The sequence below is a fragment of the Triturus cristatus genome, chromosome 4_1 (genome assembly GCF_964204655.1).
Source record: "Triturus cristatus chromosome 4_1, aTriCri1.1, whole genome shotgun sequence".
Classification (NCBI taxonomy): domain Eukaryota; kingdom Metazoa; phylum Chordata; class Amphibia; order Caudata; family Salamandridae; genus Triturus; species Triturus cristatus.
In genome coordinates this window covers 883,513,964-883,531,124 of record NC_140585.1, presented here as the reverse complement: position 1 = coordinate 883,531,124, position 17,161 = coordinate 883,513,964, and the positions used below count along the sequence as shown (strand labels likewise).

General features: G+C 43.7%; 2 protein-coding genes across 6 annotated transcripts in view; one reads left to right on the top strand and one right to left on the bottom strand.

Moving 5' to 3' along the window:
* The window catches only part of MEST (mesoderm specific transcript), a 336,158-nt gene that overhangs the window by 85,209 nt on the left and 233,788 nt on the right, over positions 1 to 17,161 (top strand). Inside the window, exon 1 of one of the 5 annotated variants that reach the window (XM_085653610.1) lies at positions 8,571 to 8,758. The exons of the other annotated variants lie outside the window; for them this stretch is intronic. The gene's annotated coding sequence lies outside the window, so the exon portion shown is untranslated. Of the gene's footprint in view, positions 1 to 8,570; positions 8,759 to 17,161 lie in introns of those variants that run through there. 5 annotated transcript variants of the gene reach the window in all.
* Positions 1 to 17,161, bottom strand: part of CEP41 (centrosomal protein 41) — a 295,708-nt gene that overhangs the window by 215,416 nt on the left and 63,131 nt on the right. The window lies entirely within an intron of this gene.

The following is a 17,161-nucleotide window of genomic DNA, read 5'->3' as shown; positions in this document are numbered from 1 at the left end:
GGGCACCTTCCTCCAGGTCTCGAATGCGTATGTTCTCCCTCTGTGACCGATTTTCAAGGTCCTCTGTCTTGAGTAGAGACTGATGCAGCTGTTCCTGTAGGAGGCGGACATCATCTCGCAGTTCCGCAGATAGGCGCTCGTGTTCCTGGGAGTGCGTCTCCAAGTCCAGGATTCTAGTGCCCACGGAATCTATGTCCTGCTGAAGGGAGGTCAAGCGTTCTGTGAGGTCTGCCCCTAGTTGGTCTATAGAGGATTTAATGTCCTGGCTCAGGTCATTGCGAAGTTCAGCTTTAAAATCCTTGAACATAGCCGCCAAATCTGCTTTCGTGATCGCCATGTCTGCGACCCCCGCGTCGCCTCGCAACGTCGGACTCTTGTATGGGGGGACGAAGAAGTCGGAGACCTTACTAGTCTGCTTGCTCTGTGTCTTCTTTGGCGGCATATGGCGAGGACCAGGCTGGCCCCTGAGAAGCTAGCAAAGAAAGCGATGCAGTCCGCGCCCCAGGGTGCAGGCGGTCTTGCGGGGTGATGAAGGTGGGCAGAGGCTGTCGGGTCCCTGGCGTCGCAAAAAAAAGGGCGAGCTAAGGGTGCATTGTTGGAGACACTCCGCGCCCAGGCGGTGCCCGCATCGCCATGTGGAAGTGTAAGCAGAAGGACAGCAGCGATGGGGAGCAGAAGAGTCTGCCGCCCGTCCGGCCAAAATGGAGGGGGGAGGGAGGGCACCCACTGTCCGCGGTGCAAGCCTTGTCCAGGCGTTTGGGCAGTGGCGCCCGCTATGAGTGCAGCGGGCTGAAGCTAGTGCCTCCCCAAGGCGCAATCTCCACTGCGTGTCAAGTATCTCCCCAGTCGGGCAGGCCCGGGGAAACCAGGCCTGGGCCACGTTGACTCGGATCCAATCCGCGTTGGCAGAAGCCCCTGGACGTTGGCTGAGAAAGTAAAAGAGGCGGAGGAGTCCAGGGCAGACCGCTGGCCAGAGGCAGGTGTAGTTGGCCTAAGGAGATCCAGGGGAAGGATCGATCACTCCCCGCATGTCGCCGACGGGCGCCATCTTAAAGTCAGGCAGGCGCGGGAGAGAATACTGCGGTGGGGGCCGCCTCCGCAGAACTGCTAATCACCGGCATCAAACGTACCTCCGGGAGGGAAGCTCGGTGTGGTGTCGACCGCCATTTTGAGCTGCGCAGCTTCGCCACGCAGACCGGGAATTCCAGCTGCTCCCACGGCACCAGAGTCAATCAGGGCTGCTCCACAAATGCTTCACACCCTCTGCTGCAGGAAAAGAGCATGGACCACGCTGGGGAAGCTTAACAGCCGCCTAGAGCTGTGCCGGAGCAGCGCGTGGACCGGGAGCCGAGGCGGTCTACGTCCGATCGGCCATCTTGCCCGGCCACGCCCCTGCCTGGTCTTAATTTTGTCACTGTCTCCTATTTATGCTGCCCTTGTAAATAGGGGGCAGTGTCAAAATCAATGGATGTTACGGTGGAACGTCCACTGCAACACCCACTGCTCACCCCTTTCACGCTAAGCATTACGTGACAGGGGGCCTTATTTAAAAGGCAGCATTAAGCCATATTATGTGGCTTAACACTGCCTTGTAAATAAGGCGAAGCCTCTATCGCCACGGTAACGTCGCAAAAAGTGTGCACATGTGTGTTTATTTGTTGGCAATTACTGTTTTAATGTTTGAAATTTAAATCATATAAATTGCTTGGGGGTCCCCGGCTTCCAGTGGTGACTCATTGGGGGTCCTCACGAGTCAAAAGTTTGGGAACCACTGACTTGGTGAATCGAACATGTGGGGAAGCCTAGGCCCCACCCTCCGTTTTACTTTCACAGCTGTTTTTTGTTGCTCATATGGTTTAGTGACCGCTGCACCGTCAAGAACGACCTAAAAATTAATGTGACTTACAGTAGCCCAGGGCAAGCCCAAATGCTCTTGAACACACAACTGCTCTCTAAAGTCTAATGTTAATTATGGAAATAGAAGATGATCTGTGCTGCTACCTTACAAAAACAAAACAAACGCTATAAATTATCTACTTTTCCAAGACTCGTTACCAGGGTCATGTACATGCCCCTGAAAGTTCAAGCTCTATCCCATTGTAAGCTTGATATTTAATTTGTGTTAGCTAAATAAACAAAATAATCACAGCTGCATGGAGGGGAAGCTATTTTTCTGTGACAGCACACAGCTTTCAATCAAAACCATGTATTCATGTGCGCCATCATGTGGGCGAAGCCAAAGCTCCTCTCTGTAATACTCCTGAAAGTTCTTTTTTAGATTGATCACATAAGGTCAGGTGACAGCTGTGCTGTCACGCTTGATGTAAAAATGCAGGTGAAGTCAGGTGTTTAATAGGGTAATCCCATTAAGGTGAATGGGCAATAAACGTGAAAAAAATCAGAAGACACCCACCAAATGCCGGTGAGTTGTCGGGTATGGATGTATATACCTGTATGGCATTTTCTAACAGGATTGCTTGCCCTATTTCCCGATAGCAAGTTCTGGACAGGTTTTTGATTTTTAGGCCTCAGCACACATGAGATTTGTGCATATACACATTGTGTCATGGAGTGAGACCTGGGCTCTGGTGGTCTGTAGGGAGGCACCATGTTCACCCGCTGTTACGGAGTATGACTGTTATCAGAACACAGCTGAGGAGGACTGACAGTGCTGGCAGCATATTGATGTAAGTAGCATAACAGGCCTTTTTTACCTGTCACCTGCATGGAGAGTCTGGCCTATTGGCCTCTCCTGTTCAAACTGCTCTGTCTGTCCCTGGCCGCCAAGTCCTTTGCTACATTCGTATGGGATATGAATAGTGCATGCTTGTTTGTCACATTCAGATGTGGCAGAGTAAGCATGGAGTGCCTGTGGCAACCTGTGGTCAAGTATAGAGGCCTAAGTACCCTAAATATTTCACTTAATATTTTTTGCACCTTCGCTAGCAGAGTGACTGATGTCTACAGGTCCTGACGAATGCCCAGAACTTAATTGTCACTATGGCAGAAACATGTTGACCGAATAATAGTTAGGGTATATATATTTAACCCTTTATTCACTTGCTTTTTAATCACGATCACTGATGGAAGGAAGAATAAAGCTGTTGCCCCGATGTAGGTAGTTTTTATTCACTTTTCACTATTGCACTCTGCCCCTCCTTACCATTCTGAGTTGGTAGATCCAACACGTGCTTTGCACTCCTGCTCCTTCCCCCTGGGGTTAAGTCGTAGCCCACATGGGGTACCTTGCGGTCCCCATGTGTTTGAGAAACCCAATGATGAAGCATGTCACCCTCGGGTGAGTGAGAGTTTTCGTCCACAACTTGGTTGTGCCCTAAGTTTTCTTGTTTTCTATTCATCAGTCCTTGCTACCCAAAGTGTGAGTTATAATTAGACAGTAGTGGTATAGGATAAGAAGTTTATCCTGTAGCATTGTCCTACTCTAGACCCTCTTGTGTGTGATACAACCTGGAATCAGTGGCATAGCTAGACCCCTGTGTTTGCTGCCCCTGCGGCGGCTGCATGTAAAGGGGGAGATTAGGGAGAGCCTGCCAGACAGCAATATAGATTGCAGGGTTCTTCCAAAGCTTTCCTGTAGTCCTTTGAAATGGACTATACACTAGGGTGTGGAGAATAGAAGACAGTCTTGTTGCAGTGCATGGCCAGCCGTTTGCCTTTTCCTGCTCCATTCTACTCTTAAAGGTGTTACCCCAACAAGTTGAGTGGTAGTTGTGTGGAAAAGCCTCTATTGTGTCTTTGGTTTGTCTGACAAGGAACTCTCTGGCCACCCCTGCTTTCTGTTGGCACTGTCAAACAAAGACTGTAGCTGGACCAGCCTGTGAGGAACACTCAGAAACCAGTATCTGCCTGTAACTGGTACTAGAGCTACACCAGGACCACTGGAATCCACAAATGCTGTCTCTGAGCTGGGTATTAAGATTGGGCTAAAATTCCCAGTCATTTCACTAGGATTTGTTATCTGACAAGTTCAGGGGTGCCAGTGGAGAACAAGAAGGACCTTTGAGCACTATGGCTGAGGTCACCGACTGCCAACTTCCCTTGCCAGATTCAGAATGAGAAACCTGGGAAAGGCTGCATCTTGATAAAAAAACAAAGCTGCAACCATCTTGAGGGAAGGAGCATGCTGACTGCTGGTGAGGGTGCTGGAGATGCCCCCTTCATGAAAGGAAGGCTACTAAGCAGAGGGGTCCTTGAGCTTTAAGGTGCTGGGAAGGAAGTACATGAGATTGCTTATTGTGATCCAGAGAAAAATTGGTGTCTCCATACCTTGTGGTGAGCATTGTTTCACGGATTCCTCAACAGCATGTTTGGAGTGGAATATTGTACTTCTCAAGAAAGTTGAGCTCCTGTGACAACGTGGCACGATAAAGAGAAACAACCGCAGTTGCTGGATTTATCAAGACATTCTCAAGGTGTCTGGATGACTTGGCACCGACATGTTTTGCTACTACAATCAGTGTTGCATTTAGACACATCCAAAGCATCTCGCCAACTGGGTTCGAAAAAAGGCTTGTGACTGCAGTTGGCACCCATTATGAAGATTAACTAGTGCCTCTAACAGGGCCTTCAAACTCTGCCTGTATCACCACTGCAACCTGGGGTGGTCTTTCTGCATTGTTTGGGTAGAAGGTTTGAGACTGGGAATGAGGAAATACCCTTGAGGGAAGACCCACCTTCTCAGATCATCAGGAGCGAAGCGGGGCACTTTTTATCCAAGACGGGCACCCCACCACTCCCGTCTGGGGAAGCACACACATGCATGATTTCGAATAGAGTCAAAAGATGGAAGCAACGTCAGCTGGGCTGTGGTAACGTCACTATGACTTCTCCCGGCAGCTGATACAGGCGGGAAGGAGCAGTGAATCCCCAGCCTTTGCCTGTGAGATAGGTCCAGGCCACAGATCCTTAAAAACAAATTGTGAACATGGGGAAGAACAAGGAAGAGACTACCTGAACACCCAATACTTTGGGACATGGCATGACATCTACCCAACCAAGCATTGACAAAGCCAATCGGTGTCGCTGAGAGCTATTTGTTTTGACGATGTGCTTTAGCCATGTTGTACACCAGTGTGCAGGGCTATAGCTTGGTCAGTGAGAGGGGGGGGGGGTGGGTGTATCTTCAGATTTTGCAACAGGTCACGTTGGCACATCATGTTAAAATAAATTATATGAGAAGCATGGCATGAGGGGGGTTTAAGGGGCCGTGGAAAGGGAGAGGAGTAGGGATTGTTAGGGGTACTTAAAATGCATTATTTTTAAAATAACCAACACTTTTCAAGATCTTCAAAACAGACGTGTATGTGTACTTCTGTTTGTGTGCATATGTGCATATTCCAGGTGAAATCCGACCAACACCTCACCATACTCTGCTGAAAGCACCTGTACGCAACCATTCTTTAGGGGGTGTAACACCCCAAACACCTCCCATGAAACTACGCCCCTGCCAGTGTGGCTGCTCTTCAGCTTTGCTAAACGTTAGTGGCTTAGATGAGAGTGAAGTGGAGTGGCGAAGAGTGGAGTGGTGTAGAGTGTTGTGGATTGTGGTAGGGTAGAGTGGCATAAAGTGGCGTGGAATTGCGCAGTGTGTTATAGACTGGAATGGAGAAGAGTGTGGTAGACTGGTATAGAGTAGCGTGTCGTAGAGTGGAGTATAGTGGCCTGGAGTAGTGTTGTGGAGTACAGTATCCTAGAGTTGAGTGGTATGGAGTGTAGTGGTGCAGCGTGGAGTAAAGTGGCGTAGACTAGAGTGTTGAGGAGTGTTGTGGAGTAGTGTAGAGTACATTATCGTAGAGTGGGGTGTCTTAGAGTGGAGTAAAGTGGCATGGAGTGGTGTAGAGTGTAGTGGCATAGAGTGCCGTAGAATGGGGGAAAGTGGCATTGTGTGAAGTGGAGTGATTCATGTGATATGTGCGGGCTCAAAGCTGGCTGGCTGGCTGGATGGATGGATGGATGGATGGATGGATGAATGGGTGAGTGTGAGAGAGAGATAGATAGATAGATAGATAGATAGATAGATAGATAGATAGATTATGTAAAATCTAAAAGTATAAAATCAGAATCCTGAAGAAGTTCGGGGGGCTGGTGTGCGTCTGTCTTTCTGTGTAGTCTTACTAAGTGAAACCCAAAGCTATCTGGAGCAAGACAGGTCGGTAAAATGAAACCAGCCTAGCGGCCGTTGACCAATATAGACAAAAGAAGTGAGAGTGAGAAAGAGTTCAACCAAAGGTAAATAATGGATGGGCTATGAGCCCTTTTTAGTTTTTTTAAGGTACATTAGATTTCAAAGAGACCGTGCATGTGAGCTGCCTCAGGCAAAACCTAAAAAGAGAAGGAAGGACCACCTGAGAACGTAGAGAGCCTTCTTAGCTACCCAGTCCCTAAGGTCAACTTACCATGCATGAACTGTCTAGTGCCCAGACGGACTGCTGAGGACAAACTGACGGTATCTCCAACACAGTGATTACTCTCCAGCCATGACTGTGTGTATTCTTATGTTCCGCTGAACTTTTAGGGACCGTATTGAGCTGCCTGCTACTTTTCCTTTTTCTTTAAAAAAAAATCTTTCTGGGCACCGATTTACTGACTGAGGTTATTCGTTTGACTATGTTCTTCTAAGTGTCTTAACTCGTACTACCTCCCTGAGTAAGCTTTGAACTGTTCTACTTCGCTACTCTAAGGGTCAAACTCTGAAGTATTCCACTTGGTGCTCTATTTAAGACTCCAAAATAAGGTAAAGCCCCAGTGGTGAAATGTTCTGTTTATAGCACTTTGACCCCCATTGACCCTGCTTGCCACAGGACAAACCAAAAGTACCCAAAGCTTGCAAATTCATTTTATAATTATTGATGTTTCTGTCTATTAGAAAATGATCAAGGGCAGTAGAAATTCAGCAAACGTGTTGCCTTTTCTCACCTCTTCACGCCCCTTATGCTACCTCAATAGGGCATCACCGACGAGACCTGCTTTGTCCGTAATTGTATTGAGGGGCTGGGTGGCCGGACAGTCTTGCTGCGGACAGGGTGCTCACCTCAGACACCAGCCTCAGTAGGGGTCCTAGTGATGCTTATAGCTTGCTGAGGCTTTCCTTGGTATTGCATCTGTCGCCAGCTGTGAACGTTTGAAGTGGAAGTCTACACTTGCCCTTTGAGCTGCTGCCAATATGGAGTTTGTGTAATGTTGTACCCCAACAATAGTCTTCTACTAAATATTAATGTAGCTCACTCAAAAGCGAGCAGTGCCTCCAGGTGATTTTGTTTTATTTATAACTTTGATTACTATAGAAAAGATGTTCAATAAATAGAATACAATTTTATCACTGAGTACTAAATTGTGCAGTCTATTTTCTTCCTGTCTTCATAGTTAATACGTTATAGTGACTGCGCTTTCTTTTAGTGATATATAAAACTGCACCAAGCACCTGTATTGCATATGGAGGTAGGAAGTCAGTCGGTGCTGAATGTCTCCTCAAATAAGTAGATTATTGCTGGATAAGAACAAGTCCAATAACATTGTCTTCTGAATATTAATGTTAAAGAGCCTACGCGTGTTAACGTAAAAACGTTGAGAGTGGCAAAACTATGCATGACCAGCATTTGACAAATGATTTTGCTCTACCACCCTAGCCCCCCTCTCCCTTCCGAGTATGACTGTCTACTCACCGCACTGCATCTTGGTTTTCATTTACCTGCAGACAATTACGTTTTCTGAAGTATATTTTTATTACCCGTCCTTTGGCATGGAGCTCTCGGATCATGCCTCAGGACCAACCACTGGCACCTCGGTTCATAATGCTATGAACACAACGACAACACCTTTCTGTAATGTAAGTAGACCGTCGCTTGACCACCTAATCGAAAAGCCCGATAAAAATCAACCGGCGCTATTCTGATCTTAAATGTACAGTGGCCCTTATGTGCGTGGCCTGATAAGGGCAATCGGAGTTGCCAATTAGACACACATACAATTTCTAGAACTCTTACCAGCTCCAGTAAGGGGTGTTTATGACTACATGTTGCAAATATTTTGCTCCACTGAGGAGGCAGTAACAGCATATCACACTCGCATACATAGGCAAGGAAGAGCAGGTAAGGTCTGTGTGGCTAGCATATACATTCGGTGTTTTCTCCGTATTTTCTCCGTATTTGCATATCGAAGTCTTTGCCGTTATCTGGAAAGTCAAACATGTTTCCAGTGACAGTTGTACTTGGATTATTAAAGCTTTTGCTTTGTGAGGTGATGTTGTGAGGTGATGTTCTCCGAATTATGCTGCCAATTTCTTGTACGTGCGTGCTGTTTTTTGTGATTTCTTGTCGCGGGCACGATGAATGATTTCATTAAAGAAAGTCAAGTGTAGGGATTAATGTTGTCACACTGCTGAATACAAGACGAGCAGGGTTCCTGCCCTTCCGATAACGAAGGAATTAAAGGAGGGTGGTGCGATGTTTAGCCATGCCTGCACACCCCTTTGAGTTCCACTCCGAACTAAGGTCCACATGCATCAAGTGTGTGGACTTTGTGCTGCCGGGTCACCTCGGTGAACTCCGTGGCCATGTTTCTGTGTCTTGTGCCCGTGTAGCCAGGAGAGAGACACTCCTCACCTCCAATCCTCGGGATCTCGACGAGTTCTCTCTGGACTAACTCCAGCCGCTGTCTCGTGCAGCAGAGCCATCGAGGGAACCTCGTCTTAAGCAAGCAGGGACGACTTCTCTGTCCAGCTGGGAAACTCACTTGAGAAGTAAGCAGGATTTCATATTTTTTGCAGTATTTTAAAATGCGCGCTATTGACTGTCAAAATTGCAATGGTAAACTTCAGAGGGAGGAATAGGAGAGAAAATCGTATTTTCCGTGAACCTTTATGTACAGTATGCTCATGACTCTGTTGGAATTGTTTTTTTTCCAAACAAAGTTTTTTCTCACACAATTACAATGCAATATGCAATTACAATTTATATGTGATAAAAACAAAGTGTACCAGGTACTGATTACATTATGCTAAGAAAACACTTGATGCACCGTGGTTAACATAAATGACCTCTGTCAAATATCTTTTATTTTAACAGATAGTAAACAGCACATTTTGGGTTTCCAGTCCGAATTCTGTTTCCTAAGACACCTTTTTATAAACTTGCCATAGACCCGGAATAATACATACTGGTGATTGATAAGTGTGACTTCCGTAAACTTCATTGCTTGAACACTCCTCCCATGGGCAAACCTTTCATGATTTATGTGCTGTATTTGAAAACTCTGTAGTGTCATGATTACCACATCTCCACTTTAATGCAGCTGTGATCATTACAAAAACAGATGAACATATCCCAGTCACCACCTTATTTGACCCGTGGATGAACTAGAGTGGGAGAGGGTTGCTTTTACAGTCGGAGAGGTACAACTTTGCAACATCTTTTTGTACCCACCATAGCAAGACATCGACAGGCTCCGCCTGTTAGATGGTTTTACTGCTGAGGGCGTCAGTCTCCAGGGCCCTTAAACAGTATTGCTAAGCAGCAAAACCCTGACTACACACACGCCCCTGGAGTCCAGGGGACAGGGTGCATCAGCCATTGTCACCTGAAAGCAACTAGCAAGATGTAGCAAACATGATAAATAGTCAAACCAGCTTCACAATAGGTGAGTTATTAAGGTCCAGGAGTTACACCTCAGCCACCGCTCATTCGCTGCATCTCTTTCCCTTCACTCCAATTCAAATCACCGCAACATTAATATGCTTTACTCTGGCTCATTAACAGTCTAAATATCACATATGTAAGATTTCAGTCAGGAAGATACCACACATCTCTCTGACTTTACATCCAAACATCATGGATATATGCCCATAGACTAAAGAAGAAAAGATAATTAACAAGGTGGACTTAAAGAACAAACTGTGTGTGTATGTGTAAATGTATGTGTGTGTATATATGTATATGTATATATATATATATATATATATATATATATATATATATATATATATATACACACACAATCATTTCAGAATATTTGAACACAAAGAACAAACAATAATATATATACAGAATCATTTCAGCATACTAAAATATCATGAGCTTCTTGAACACATCATAATGTATTAGAGATTTGTTCTAAATTTCTTCAAGTGTTTGTCATCAGTCATAAATAAAACATACATAATCTCTCAGATGAACAGGTTTCTTGCTGCATCTTGCGCTTTTCCTTAGATTCTTGGTTTTGATGTATTGATCTTCTTGCTCACCTGGCCGCCTTTCATTAAAACTCTCTTTACCAGATAGTTTAGCCAACCTGTTAAAATTCCAAATTCTATGGTCATGTGTTTTTATTGCATTTCTAAATACCTTGACCACTTTCATGGGAGATGAAAATCTAGAAGACAAGTTATCCTTTCTGGGATTTCTAATCTTCACAGTATCTCCAACCTCTATCATTGTCTTCTTAGTTGCTTTGCGAAAATCAAACATTTTCTTTCTCATCAGCATCTTATCACTTTCCATTTTCGTGCGAACACATGTGATTCTCAATATCAACTTCTTTTCCCACCATTATTATTATATTATTTACCATTGCTTCGACCCAAGATGAGCAAATCATGGCATTAGCTTTCCTTTTCCAGAATAGTTCAAATGGCATAACGCCAGTAGTGAAATGTGTTGTCAATCTATACACCATCACTTTTTTCTCGAGTTCCATCTGCTAGCTTAAATTGTTTGTAACTGCTCTTGCCAGATTTATTTTAAAACTTTGTTAACCCTTTCCACCATTTGTTTTAGGGTGACATAGAATGGATTTCTTATGTTTGATCCCCGTTCCATTTCGAAAATCTTTCATAAGATGGTGATGGGAAAACCTTCCCTACTAAAGTTCGGATCAAGAAATGTAATTGTATCACTTGCCTCCACTAAGTTAGTGATTGTGATCTCAATACACTGTGAAAATATGTCTTATAACTCAATAACATACTTATCCACACTGGATATCTTGATGGGACCCATAATGACCAAAGCTACATCATCCAACGACTCCTTAGGTAACTTTCTTAGACAATGAAATAGATTACGCCTTCGATTAGTCATAGGAACTAATCTTTGTCCCTCAAAATAACAATCCATTGTGTTGCAAGAACTTAACCCCCCAGCTCTGCGAGCATCTCATGGGCCCTCCCGCCTGTCCTTCCTTTTTATCAGTTATATACCCCAAGACTTTTGTGTTATTAGAACGGCCGTAGTTTATTCACATCATAAGTTGTTACACATTTGCCATGATGACATTGGTCATCAACATTCTTATTCCTGGCTTATCTTGGAATACAATGTAAACCATCTCATAACAGGTTATAAAGCATACATCTTGTACTTTATTCAATATTAATAATCGTAATTGTCTAATCCTGCAATGCCTCAACCTTACAGCCCTGCTGTCTCTTCAGGCTGTCTTAAATCACTTTCAACCGCTGTGACAGCTATACTTGTGTCACATGATACAGCAGGTTGAGGCTTCAACTTGCTACCAGATGTGTGGTGTTCTTGTGTCTGTGTCCATGTCTGGGCTGCAAGTGCAATTTTAGGCCCGCCTGACCATTGACCTTTTGTTTGCCCTCAAGTATGTGCGACCACGCCCCTCTCTCTCAATTGGGTCATTTGAACCCAAACTTTCTTGGTCATTCGCTGACCCATTCTTTGGCACACTCTCGCACCCTACTGCTGCCGGGCCCTTTATTTGCCACCATTGGAGAATGTTACCCACCTTCCCTTTACGGTCTGCTGTGCATCCTGGTCGGCAGTAAATCTCTGATATTCCAAAAAATTCTTACATTGATCCTGGAGTATGGTTTTGTCTTTCCAACCACTATTCATACATTTAAAAATTTCCTGTAAAATTGGATCATTGTCCGTTTTTATTAACCATCCTCTCCTTTAATAATACCTTCTCTGATCACATAAACATCAGTCATCACTCATCATCATCAGCATCCTTCTAGTCACCCGTACACTTCCTTTCAACAACAAAATCTGAACAACAGTCTGCCAAGAGGTTTTTTGCCCCTGCCATGTATATCACTTCAAAATGAAATTCCTGAAGTGACACCACCAATTTCCTAATCCTCCCTGAGTTGGTGTCTAATCCTTTCTTCTCAAATACCTCCATTAAGGGCCACATAAAAAGCAAGAGCCAAATCATTTCCTCCCTTCTCTTGCATGTTCTTTATCAGACCTTTAAAAAAGTGTTTGATCTTTTTTATTTTTCATTTTTTATCACATTTGCATTTACTTTACCTCCTTCCACCTTCAAACTTAAGTTACACTCTTTCTTTCTCTCTTCAACACGGGATTGACTACGTTCACATGACTTAGTAACTGTTACTACCTTAATTCCAGAAGGGTTATCCTTTTACCAAAAGCTTTCCTTAGCCTTTTCAATACAACAACCGAACATAAACTGATCCCTCAAACGCTCGTTATTATTCGAACCAAAATTGCATGTGGTAGGCAATTGTCTTAATAGTGATATATCCTTCTATAGTTTTCCCCAGATCTTTGCATGTATTTCCCCAAATGATGATGATCGAGATTTGTGAACACTTGAGGTGCATCCTCCACCGATAATTCTGGTAAATGTTCAAAAACGTCCTGACTATCCAGACAAAGACAATCCAGCAATAAAGTGGTTTTGTGTTCTGCACTCAGAAAAATACCACAAAACTTTGCATAATGTGGAAGCACCATTTTCCCCACATTAAAGCCAATTCCCCTGGACTTGTTAAAAAAATGGATGAGGGTGGACATTCTGCATGCTCAAGTTGAGAATATATATATATCTAATATGGCAGAAGACTAAGATAAATAAATATTATTTGCACCATTGGAGGTCTGCACTAGTCATTGTTGCGCAAAGCAGTACGAGGTGTCACGAGGTTAAGATATACATATATATTCACTGAAAAAACCATAGGTTTCACACATGTTATAGTTAGCGGAAATTTTACTGATAAAAAACCAGTGAAATTCCCCCGTTATAGTTAGCGCAGGCAACTATAACTCACGCGACTGCAATCCTCTGCTGATGCTAATACTGTATTTAGACACTTATTTGCCCATGTCTTCTTCCATACATTTTTAGCTATACATATATTACAAATATTTTTTTTTCATAAAGACACATATGTCATCAGCAGAAGATTGCAGTCGCGTGAGTTATAGTTGCCTGCGCTAACTATAACGGGGGAATTTCACTGGTTTTTTATCAGTAAAATTTCCGCTAACTATAACATGTGTGAAACCTATGGTTTTTTCAGTGAATTTGCAAGGTTTTTTAAATGCTAATTCCTAACTATAACGTGTGTGAAACCTATGGTTTTTTCAGTGAATTAGTACGGTTTTTTAAATGCTAAGTTTTTTTCCCTTATAATAAGCCCTGTACATTTGGTGGCCTTCGGCCACCAAAAGCACAGGGGGTGGGGTAAGTGTGGATAGTGTTTTTTGCCCTTAACATAAGCCCTGTACATTTGGTGGCCTTCGGCCACCAAAAGCACAGGGGGTGGGGTAAGTGTGGATAGTGTTTTTTTTATTTTTATTTTTTTACCGTACGCTTACGGTAAGCGTACGGTAAGCGTACCCCGCGAAATTGCCGAAAAAAAAATAAAACCGTTTTTGCACTTGGGGGATGTTTGGGGACTCCCTCAACATGACTATGTGGGAGGGAGTTGTCAAAACAGCCCCTTTACATGTTTTTGGGCTTGATATTTTAAAAATCACTCTCAGTGCGAGAGACAAAATGGCGGCCGCCGCTTCCTGGTTTCGGCCGATTCGAATGTTTACTAAGATCTAAGAGCCAATCAGAATCGCGCTCGCGCACGCCACCGTACGCTTACCGTAAGCGTACGGTAAGCGTACCGTAAGCTGGCTCAGATATATATATTGATTTAAAGGCTATTTTCTCAGAATCTACTGAACAGATTTACACCAAACCTACAAAAGGCACTTCCTTGACCTAGGGACTACCTCTCTGCCAAATTTTGAGTAATTCTGTTCAGCCGTTCGGGCTGTAGCTCGTTCTAAAGGTCCTATGGAAAAATGCATGGGAAAAACGCGTTTTGGGACCCCCCTTTTATCTCAGCCCCCGCTTGACGGATCCCCCCGAGACTTTCAGGGTAGGAGCGGAGCGTAGCGCCCCACCTATTTTGAAAAATTTGCGAGGATTCGTCGACCGGCGCCAAAGTTATTCAAAATAGAATGTTGAGGTTTTCCTATGGAAACGTGGTCCTAACTATAACTACCTACTGGCTATCGCCAGTAGGTAATATATATATATGTTATACGGTGTTATACGTGTGTGTCTATTTAACAGATGTACATTAAGAACTTTGATATCCGATCCTATGGCTAACACCGGAATACGATATGACACCTAAAAATTGTCAACCTGAAAAGAGAAATGAGAGTAAAAAAACAAAACACGTAGAACTACTACGACACACTGAACCGTTGAGATCCAGGCTGACTTATGCAAAGAGAGAAATGCAGCAGAGGAGAAGTTAAGTTATAACTCCACAGTGTTGTATCCTATATGCTAAATTTCACTTGAACAGTACATTTCAAGCCTGAACCAGGATGGCACGATGCAATTGAGGAAGCACATCTTAAGAAAAATGTCATGGAGGTGTCACATGATGGGAAGTGTTTCACCCTGGAGTAATTCAGATTTACTGTAAGTTTTAGACGACAGGTTTCTGAGGACCCGGTGAGTTGCACAATCAGACCAAATTAAAATGCGCTGATGTCTAAGGACGGCCAAAGTAAAAGTGCGTTCTCACTTGTTTGAAGACCATGCACACTCTCACTTACTAGAAGAACGGCATCCGATCGATGTTTGATATATGTCGATTCGCTGAAGGTAGCAAGTACTTGATTTATGTGTGTTCACGGATGGGGTGTGAGATGAACGTGTAAGGTTAGTTTTTGCTACAACACAGGATTCAGATTTTAAGTACATCCAACAAATATAGAGAAATAATGAGACACGCTCAGCACAATTTTACTTGTCAAAATCAGGTTCCTGGAGATGAAGGATAAATGAAGAGTCAAGTTTCTTAAATAATGTATATGAGTGGGTTGTGTTGAGGTGATGAGCAAGGGTGAACAAAGAGGTTCTTGCCACTCGTCGCCAAGGTAGCAAAGATGAATAGTTAAAAAAAGCTTCACAACAGGTGATTTATTAAGATTCAAGAGTTACACCTCAGCCACCACTCTTTTGCTGCTTCTCTTTCCCTTAACCCCAGTTCAAATAATCACAACCTCAACTTTCTCTACTGTGTCTCATTAACATTCTACGTATTACATATCTAAGATTTCAGACAGGAAGATACCACACAAGAAGATGACAGCTAGCCCAGCTGTGGGCCCCTGAACTTCAGGATGATCTCTAAAGTAAAGAGTCAACTTGTCAGATGCCGCTGGTAGATCCAAGTGCACAAAGAACAGATGATGGATGGAATGCTGACAAGTCAAACATTCACCTCCAGTCACAGATCTGGGTTAAATCAATCGTTTTTTTGCACACCACACCCTTCCAGTTTAGACCCAGCCATATGCAAACTAGTCTTAACCCTTCTCCCCATGGGAACAGCTCAACAGTGGCAACTGCCAGGCCAGGTCCTCCCGAGACCAGAAACAAGCATCCGGGGGCCGGTTTCGGAGTATCACTGCTCATCAGCCAGGCTAGCTTGAATCTGGTGATGTAGCTAGCACGGTCCCATGTCTGGGCATACCCTTCCCACTTAGGGCGACAAATGCACAAAGAACAGGTGATGGACGGAATGCTGAACAAATCAAACATTCACCTCCAGTCACAGATCTGGGTTAAATCCATCCTTTTTTGCATGCCATGCCAGTTTAGACCCAGCCAAATGCAAATCAGTCTTGACCCTGCTCCCAATGGGAACAGTCCAGCCCGAACTGCCAGGCCAAGAGCACAAACCGCCACAATCGATCTCTTCCTAGTATGCACAGTGAGTTATCCAGTATCTTAAATATAGGCATCTCAGTACTGCATCCTGGACTTAAACTGAACTGGTAGGTGCCATGAAAACTATTCTGCCTCATGCAATTTTCCAGTTATAAATGTTCACATCGCTGCTGCTTCTTTCGCAAAAGTTGGTTAACCAAAAGTATGATCAAGCTCAAGCATTATTTTTCCCAGCAAAGGATTAATGAGTCAGTTTTTCTGCAACCCATGGGGAAATGCCTAACTGGGACATGAATTACCCATTGGTATTTGGACAACGGCAGGTGGAAGTATAAAGATAATGCCAACTAAAAGCCCTAATATTCAGGTTATTGAATACAAAAGAAAGGTTCCCATTTATGTGATTAATTTTTATAATAACGATTTCTATTCAATCCCAAATAAAAATTTTATAGAACTTTTAAAATTTTTATCTGATGTGATTGAACCATTAGATAATAGCAGGGGTAATAGGATCATCCTAGCCGGGGATTTTAATGCAAAGGCTCCTAAATCTGAACTAAATAAAGGAAATATGCAAACTGATCGTGCGGCAAAACGGGGCATAGAATTGGATTGCCTTATTCGTGAGCATGTTTTAACTAACGTGATGGATGTAAACCACATTTCTACAACTAATTATGTTCCGACATTTAGAGGTAGAGACCACTCCTCAACTATCGATTATATTTTTATGTCACCTGAGTTAATTGATTGCCTCTTAATGGCTAGGGTTTTAGAAACCGCTTTTGGGGATCATAATGCACTAGTGGTGAAAATTAAATTGGGTCCCTCCCCAGTATTTGCACGCATTTTAGGTGCTAGAGATATTACCCCCGTCACAAATAATCTGAGGTTGAAATGGAGAGGGGTTGACAGTGGAAGGATAGTTGAGCATGTTATAAATAAGCATCAACATCTGATTGATTCATGCATACTCTCAGATGGGAATAATCTAAGGGTAATTAAAGATTTTACCAGTCTATGTACAGTTATAAAGTCATTTCTATCTGTCCCTAATCAAAGGATAGATAAGGATCCCAGGTGGTTTGACAGAAATTGCTCAGTCGCTAACAGGGCCGTAAGGCACTGAGTGCAAAACCGAGATGCCAATTGGAGGTTAGGGTGGCAAGAAATAAGT